Genomic DNA, 9,410 nt, shown 5'->3' on the forward strand with positions numbered 1-9,410 from the left:
TTTGAACTGAGTTTGAATAAAATGCACCAATTCACGGACTTGTTCAATTCCATTGTAGGAAGCAGGTGGGTCTGCAAAGGCTCAAATTTCCAAACTCAAGTTGGCGAGGGCTGCAGAGAAAAACATTTTATTTATTTATTTTGGGATGGAGTTTTGCTCTTGTTGCCCAGGCTGGAGTGCAATGGTGCAGTCTCGGTTCACTGCAACCTCTGCCTCCCGGGTTCAAGTGATTCTCCTGCCTCGGCCTCCCAAGTAGCTGGGGCTACAGGTGTGTGCCACCACGCCTGGCTAATTTTTTGTATTCAGTAGAGACGGGGTTTCACCATGGCCAGAGGAAAACCCTGATTCCTCGGTTTTTGTTGTGGAAGCCAAGGCTGAGATTGTACCATTGCACTCCAACCTGGTCAACATAGTGAGACTCCATCTCAAAATAAATAAATAATATAGTAAAACAGCATCACAATGCTAGGATGGGGCATGCTGGCTCACACCTGTAATTCCAGCACTTTGGGAGGCCAAGACAGGAGGATCACTTGAAATAAGGAGTTTGAGACCAGGCTGGGCAACAAAGCAAGACCTCGACCCTACAAAAATAAATTTTTAATTAGCCAGGTATAGTGGTACACACCTAGTGCACCTCCCGCTTCCACAACCCTTCCATCGGTCCCGCTGGGGAAGACAGACTGAGTCTCAGTTGTGTCAGGTACTGGTCAGATTATGTGAACATTCCTGACCCAGCCCCTTTGACCAGGAGAATGTGAGGCTCTGACAGGGCAGTCCTCTTTCACATGCTCCTCCCCAAATGTAAACCCAGTTGTATCAGATCCCTACTTGGAACCCTTTGTGGTTCAACTCTTCATGTGAGCTCCAAGGCTCTGTGTGAGCTGGCACTGCCAACTTTTCCAGCCTCTTTTCATTACACTCTTCCCCTCACACTGTGAGTCCCTGTCTCTCTGGTTGTCTTCAGCTCCTGGAAAGCATTGTGCTCTGTCTTCTGCCAGAAAGCCTTTCTCCCCATGCTCACTTTGTAAATCCTGACTCATTCTTCTCAGCTGAAATGTTGTCTTCTAAAGAGGCACTGAAGAATGTGTATTTAATCAACATAAAATTACCGCTCTGCTCCCATTACTGCCACCAACCCCCTCCCCCTCCAGACAATTGAAAAAAAGGAGAGAGAGAAAGAGGGGGAAAAAAAAGAGTTTAAAAGTCCCTTCCATAGCCGGGCACAGTGGCTCATGCCTGTAATCCTAGCACTTTGGGAGGCCAAGGCGGGTGGATCACCTGAGATCAGGAGTTCGAAACCAGGTTGACCAACATGGTGAAACCCCGTCTCTACTAAAAATACAAAATTTAGCCGAGCATGGTGGTGGGCACCTACAATCCCAGCTACTCAGGAGGCTGAGGCAGGAGAATTGCTTGAACCCAGGGGTGGGGGTATGGAGGTTGCAGTGAGCCAAGATTGCATCAATTCACTCCAGCCTGGGGGAAACTCCGTCTAAAAATAAAAAAGGCCCTTCCATCCTGAAAATCCAAGCCCAGGTTGACCTTTGGTCCCTGATAGCTTTTTGTTCTGAGAGCTTTGCCAAGGGTACTCATACAAAATGGGTTTTTCATACAACATGGAGCCTAAACCCAATACAATGACTTTGTGAAAGTTGATCATAAGAATTGGGTCACCAGGTGTGGTTGCTCACCCCTGTAATCTCAGCACTTTGGGAGGCCGAGGTGGGTAGATCACTAGGTCAGGAGTTCAAGACCAGCCTGGCCAAGATGGTGAAACCCCCGTCTCTGCTAAAACTACAAAAATTAGCCTTGGTGCGGTGCCTGTAACCCCAGCTACTTGGAAGGCTGAGGCAGGAGAATTGCTTGATCCCTGGTGGCAGAGGTTTCAGTGAGCCGAGATCGTACCACTGCACTCCAGCCTGGGCCACAGAGTGAGACTCCAACTCACAAAAAAAAAAAAAAAAAAAAAAAAAAAAAATTGGGTCATTCTTATCATACTCAATTAAAACAGAGTTGAGAAGCCAAGAGGGAAAAAGCATTTGGGGTGCAAGGCATTGTTCCCAAAATGTAATTCTCTGTAAGCCCGACTGCTGAAACTGCTTGTGGTAACCTAAAACCATTTATTGATAACTTCTGAGATAACTGACTGCAACTCTAGGACTAATAAGGCTCACCAAGCTGAGCTTACTAACTCCCCAAACCCTTACAAGTACCAGTGAACTTTCTCAAAGAGCAATATGTAACATTTCTTCTTCTTTTTTTTCTTTTTGAGGAAGGGTCTCACTTTGTTGCCCAGGCTAGAGTGCAGTGGCCAGTGACGCAATCATAGCTCACTGCAGCCTTGAACTCCTGGGCTCAAGCAATCCTCCCACCTCAGCCTCCTGAGTAGCTAGGACTACAAGCATGTGCCACTATGCCTGGCTAATTTTTAAGTTTTCTGTGGAGACAGGGGTCTCATTGTGTTGCTTAGGCTGGTCTCAAACTCCTGGCCTCAAGTGATCCTTCTGCCTTAGCCCAGAGCACTGGGATTGTAGGCATGAGCAACTGTGCCTGGCCCATTTCTCTGTTTTAAATAAAACTTCTAACCTTCTCTTTGTTCTTCGGACAAAGCAAAGACCACCTGGTCTGTAGGTGCACCCTGAATGGCAGTTCCTTCTTCACAAATAAAACATTACATTTAGGCCAGGCATGGTAGTTCATGCCTGTAATCCCAACACTTTGGGAGGTCAAGGTGGGCAGATTGGTTGAGCCCAGGAGTTTGAGATCAGCCTGAGCAACACAGTGAAACCCCATCTGTACAAAAAATACAAAAATTAGCCAGGTATGGTCGTGGGTGCCTGTAGTCCCAGATATTCGGGAGGCTGAGGCGGGAGGATTGCTGGAGCCCTGGAGGTTGAGGCTGCAGTGAGCCATGACTGTGTCACTGCATTCCAGCCTGAGCAACACAGTGAAGCCCTGTCTCAAAAAAACAAAAAAACAAAAAACTACACACACATTAAGTTTACAGATCTGTCTCTACATTTTTGATTTTGACATACATGGTGTCAGCAGTGGGACCAAGCACTGAACCACCTTGGGGAGAATCTCACACTGGGGCCCTCTGACACCCTTCTACCTTTGTGAGTCACCTCTTCTCCCACCTGGTAAGTCTCTCTTGGACAGAACTCCTGAATTTGGTTTGAGTTCTCTCTTATTTGGGAAATGGCTGGGGAGGTGACTTTCCCTGTCCTGTGTGGGATATCTGCTGTTGGGGAGGGTTATTTTCCTCCTGTTGATCTCAGCTGTCAGGTCTGGATCTTGAGGTTTGGATGAGGGGATTTTTTTCCCCTCATTTGAAGATGGCTATTATCCTTCCTGGTGAGTACATACTTATATTTTCTGTCTGTTTGTGTTTCTTTGGCCTTTGTGTACTCAACATTAAACTAAATCACCTTTCTTGCTGGATAAGCCACTAAAAAAAAAAAAAAAAAAAGGGAAAAAACCAATCTCAGTCACCTAGATACATTTAGTTAAAATGAGGTCTCAAAGTTCAAAGGCATGCCAAATTTTCTAGGACTCCAGCTAGTAATATATTCAAACATTATAGGGATCATTCAGTTTATTCTTTAAATTAAAAGACCATGGTTATAAAATCATACACTCTATGCATTTCTCATTGATATCTTGAGGCTAAAAAACAAGTCCATTCAGGACTCAAAGATTGCCTTCCTACAAAACACTGAGTCAAAGCTAGCTGAAACTGTTCCTTTCTGGAGCCTCCCCAATCCTTACAATTCCTCCTTTTTATCCTCTAAATGGCTATTCTGGAATACTGACTATTTAAGTAAAAACACTTGACAACCAGGAGATACAAAAAGAAAATCATTATGAACTTCATGCTGTTTCTTAAAAGCAAAAGATGAAATTCTCATGGAAAGGCTTCCTCCTTATACTAAAAGAAAGGGCAACACTCTTTTCTTCAAGGACAAAAAATTGAGTCCAAGAGAATACTGTACAGACTGGTTACAGTCACTCCTATCTTTTGGGCCTCATCACATAATGCAGTCATGTTTTCACAGTTAACTATTCTTTGTCCAACACAGTATATTGGTAACTGACTTAGGCTGTGTTACCCAAAATTTGGCTCACAACCTTTATAAGGTGGCGTATTTTAAAAATTCTTGAAGTTTAATCTTACCCCATTTTGTCAGAAAAATAATTTGGATTCAACTGTTTTTTATAAACTGGTAAGTATATATACATATATATACGTGTATATATATGTATATATACGTGTATATGTATATATATGTATATATGTGTATATATGTATATATGTGTATATATGTATATATATGTATATATGTATATATAGGTATATATATGTATATATGTGTATATTTGTATATATATGTGTATATATATACACGTATATATATACACACATATATATATATATTTTTTTTTTTGAGATGGTGTCTCGCTCTGTTGCCCAGGCTGGAGTGCAGTGGTGCGATCTTGGTTCACTGCAACCTCTGCCACCTGGGTTCAAGCAATTCTCCTGCCTCAGCCTCCCAAGTATCTGGGATTACAGGCATATGCCACCACGTCTGGCTAATTTTTGTATTTTTTGTAGAGACTGGGTTTCGTCATGTTGTGAAGGCTGGTCTTGAACTCCTGGCCTCAAGTGATCCACAGGTGTCGACCTCCCAAAGTGCTGGGATTACAGGTGTGAGCCACTGTGCCTGGGCCATGGCTAATTTTTTAAGTTTCATTTTTAATAGAGATGAGGTTTCGCTAGTTGCCCAGGCTGGTCTCAAATTATTGACCTCACCTGATCCTCCTGCCTCGCCTCCCAAAATATTAGGATAAGCATGAGCCGTTGTGCCTGGCCGAGGGTTCTAGTTTTCTTGCCAGCACTTGTTATTCCCTGACTCTTGATTATAGTTCTAGTGGTTGTGAAGTGGTATCTTATGGTTTTCATTTGTATTTTCCCTAATGACTAATGATGTCAATCATCTTTTCATGTGCTTATTGGCCAATTGCATATCTTTTTAGGAGAAATGTTTATTCACATTCTTTGTCCTTTTTTTTTTGAGACAGAGTCTTTCTCTGTTGCCCAGGCTGGAGTGCAGTGGCGTGATCTCAGCTCACTGCAACCTCTGCCTCCTGAGTTCAAGTGATTCTCTTGCCTCAGCCTCCCTAGTAGCTGGGATTACAGGTGCCCACGGCTAAATTTTGTATTTTTAGTAGAGATGGGGTTTCACCATTTTGGCCAGGCTGGTCTTGAATTCCTGACCTCAAGCGATATGCTGGCCTTGGCTTGCCAGAGTGCTGGATTACAGGTGTGAGCCACTGTGCCCAGCCTCTTTGTCCATTTTTTTGTTGTTGATATAGAGACAGGGTCTTGCTTTGTTGCCCAGGCTGGTCTTGAACTCCTGGCCTCAAGTGATCCTCTTATCTTGGCCTCCCAAAATGCTGGGATTACAGGCATGAGCCTCTGTGCCTGGCCTTCTTTGTTCTTTTGTTTTTTGTTGTTGTTTTTTTGAGACGTAGTTTCCCTCTTGTCACCCAGGCTGGAGTGCAATGGTGTGATATTGGCTCACTGCAACCTCCTCCTCCTGGGTTCAAGCGATTCTCCTGCCTCAGCTTCCTAAGTAGCTGGGATTACAGGTGCATGCCACCACGCCTGGTTAATTTTTTGTATTTTTAGTAGACATGCGGTTTCATCATGTTGGTCAGGCTGGTTTCAAACTCCTGACCTCAGGTGATTCACCTTCCTTGGCCTCCCAAAATGCTGGGATTACAGCCACTGCTCCCAGCCTGTTCATTTTTTTTTTTTTTTTTTTTTTTTTTTTTGAGACGGAGTCTTGCTCTGTTACCCAGGCTGGAGTGCAGTGGCCCGATCTCGGCTCAGTGCAACCTCCACCTCCTGGATTCACACCATTCTCCTGCCTCAGCCTCCCGAGTAGCTGGGACTACAGGTGCCTGCCTCCACGCCCGGCTAGTTTTTGTATTTTTAGTAGAGACAGGGTTTCACTGTGTTAGCCAAGATGGTCTTGATCTCCTGACCTCGTGATCCGCCCGCCTCGGCCTCCCAAAGTGCTGGGATTACAGGTGTGAGCCACCATGCCTGGCCGCCTGTTCATTTTTAAATTAGGTTATTTGTCTTATTGTTGAGTTGTAAGAGTTCTTTACATATCCTGGATACTGGAGTCTTATCAGATATGTGATTTGTAAAGGTTTTTTTCCTATTCTGTTATCTTTTCACTTTCTTCACAGAGCCCTTTGAAGTACAAGTTTTCAATTTTGGTGAAGTCCAATTTATATATTTTTTCTTTGGTGCCTTATTATTTGTGTGTTACATTTAAGAAGGCATTGCCTGGGTAGAGGGTATACTGCTCAGGTGATGGGTGCACCAAGGTTTCAGAAATCACCACTAAAGAACTTATTCATGTCACCAAACACCACCTGTTCCCCCAAAACTTAACGGAAATAAAAAAATTGAAGTTAAAAAAAAAAGAAGGCATTGCCTAATTCAAGATTCCAAAGACTTATTTATCTGTCTCAGTTTCTAAGAGTTTTATAGTTTTAGCTGTTACATTTCAGTCGTTGATCACTTTGAGTTGATTTTTTGTATAGGAGGTAGGGGTCCAACTTCCTTTCTTTTGCATGTAGATATCCAGTTGTCCTAGTACCATTTGTTGAAAAGACTATTTTTTTTCCCCATTAAATGGTTTTGGCACTCTCGTTGAAAACCAACTGATGGATGATAAATTTAAGGGTTCATTTCTGGACTCTGAATTCTATTCCATTGATCTATAGGTCTGTCCTTCTGCTAGTACCACAAAATCTTGATTAATGTAAGCTTGTAGTAAGTTTTAAAAATGAGAAGCGTGAATCCTCCAACTTTGTTCTTTTTCAAGACTGTTTGGCTACTATGGGTCCCTTGCATTTCTATATGAATTTTAGGATTCGCATGTCAGTTTGTGCACGAAGCCAGCCTGGATGTTGATGGGGATTGCACTGAATCTCTAGACCAATTTGGGGAGTACTGTCATCTTGACAATACTGTCTTCCAACCCAGGAATACAGATCTTCTTTAATTTCTTTTCTCTTTTTTTGAGATGGGGTCTTACTTTGTCACCCAGGGTGGAGTGCAGTGGCTGGATCTCGGCTCACTGCAACCTCTGCCTCCTAGGCTCAAGCGATCCTCTCACCTTGGCCTACCGAGTAGCTACGACCACAGGTGCATGCCACCATGCCTGGCTAATTTTTTGTATTTTTGGTAGAGACAAGGCTTCTCCATGTTGCACTGGTTGGTCTTGAACTCCTGAGCTCAGGCTCTCCACCCACCTTGGCCTCCCAAAGTGCTGGGATTACAGGGGTGAGCCACTGTGCCCAGCGTACAACTGATTTTTATATATTGATCTTATGTTCTGTAACCTTGTGAATTTCATCAGCTCTAGTAATTATTTGTGGATTCCTTAAGTATCTTCCATATAGAAGATCAGGACATGTGAAATGGATAATTTTGTTTCCGTTCCAATGTGGATGCTGTTTTTATTTTTTTCCTGCCTAATTGTCCTGGCTAGACCTCCAGCACAGCGGTGCAGGCACGCATCCTGGTCTTGTTCCTGCACATGTTGCTTTTAAGATATATCCCTTTTGTTGCAGGATGTTAATTAATTGTCATAGCTACATAATATTTAATTACGTGACTATGATGCAGTTTTCCACGAAGAGACTTAGGTTATCTTAAGCTTTTTGCTCTAATAAACATGAGGCTATGAATAGTTTTGTATATTTCCTGGAACATATATGTAAAAAAGAGATTCCCTATTTGTATACAGTAAGTTGATCCATATCCTCTCTGATTCTGATTTTATCACACTTATTATTGTTTTTTTGCCAACCTAGTGCTACCATGGCATATTTTTGTTGTCTCAATTTATATTTCCATTTTTGTGTGTGTGAAAGCAAGTTTATTAGAGAAGTAAAGAAACAAAAGCATGGCTACTCCTAGGCAGAGCAGCCTGTATTTCCATTATTATTAATGAGATTGAGCACCTTTTCAAATGGTAATTGGCTGTCCTGTTTCTTCTTCTGTGAAATGCATGTATATATCTTTTGTCAGTTTTTTTTATTTTTCATTTTTTGTAGAGATGGGGGAGTCTTGCCATGTTGCCCAGGCTGGTCTCGAACTCCTGGACACATGCAATCCTCCTGCTTTGGCTTCCCAAAGTGCTGGGATTATAGGTGTGAGCCACTGCACCTGACCCTAGATTTCTTTTAGAACCTGAGGAAAGCTGTGGGCCATATTCCCAGAGAAATAGAAATGTGTATCTGTACATGCACATGTACACACACACACACACACACACACACACAGCATTGCGTGCCTAATTTCAATGAGTCATAGATTCCCTGAGGCTTACTGTGACCATGACTAAAGCCCCAGTGTCAAAGAACAACTCTTGGCCGGACACGGTGGCTCACGCCTGTAATCCCAGAACTTTGGGAGGCTGAGGCGGGCGGATCACGAGGTCAGAGATCGAGACCATCCTGGCTAACACGGAGAAACCCCGTCTCTACTAAAAATACAAAAAATTAGCCAGGCGTGGTGGCGGGCGCCTGTAGTCCTAGCTACCTGGGAGGCTGAGGAAGGAGAATGGCGTGAGCCCAGGAGGCGGAGCTTGCAGTGAGCCGAGATCACGCCACTACTCTAGCCTGGGCAACAGTGAGACTCTTGTCTGAAAAAAAAAAACAAAAACAAAACTCTCATTTCATCATGAGTTATGCGGGGAAATGGGATTTAAAATATGGACATTTTGCCTTCTGCCAGTTAGAAGCATGTCTGTTCCCTAAATGTGGGCGCCCCCTGCGTCTGTACGTAGATCTCCAGCTCGCTGCTTTATTTTCCAGAGGTTACTGTAGCTCCTTACTTTCAGTCCTCAATAGCGTCATGAAATTTCTTCCATTATTTTTTCTTTTCTGGATTCCAGTTAGCATTTCCCCCCAACTCATGACTTCTGCTGAATAAGAGAAAAGAGCAATATTTAGGTTCATTTCCTGTTTATTATTAAAGTGATTTTCACAAATGTTTCATTACATGCATATGGGGGACAAGATGGATAAAACAAAACTGAATATTTGTGGCAACTAAAAGGAAGATGTGGTTATGTTGGTATTTGCCACTTGCAGGCAGAGTCGTTGCCAAGCGTCTGGACAATACAGTGCCCTCACAGGAGTCAGAAGTGAAGTCTGCAGGCCTCTAGCACAGCGCCCTGGTGTCCTGTTCCCCGAGCGATGTGGCCTGGGTCTGCTTGGCATGTTGGAGGTTCTGATCTCAGCGGAGTAAGACACCCGGCATCGGTCAGCTCCCTCTTCCTCCTCCTGCTTTCTGCCACCCATCTGCCGAGGGCACT

The sequence above is a fragment of the Pan paniscus genome, chromosome 23 (genome assembly GCF_029289425.2).
Source record: "Pan paniscus chromosome 23, NHGRI_mPanPan1-v2.0_pri, whole genome shotgun sequence".
NCBI classification, from domain to species: Eukaryota; Metazoa; Chordata; class Mammalia; order Primates; family Hominidae; genus Pan; species Pan paniscus.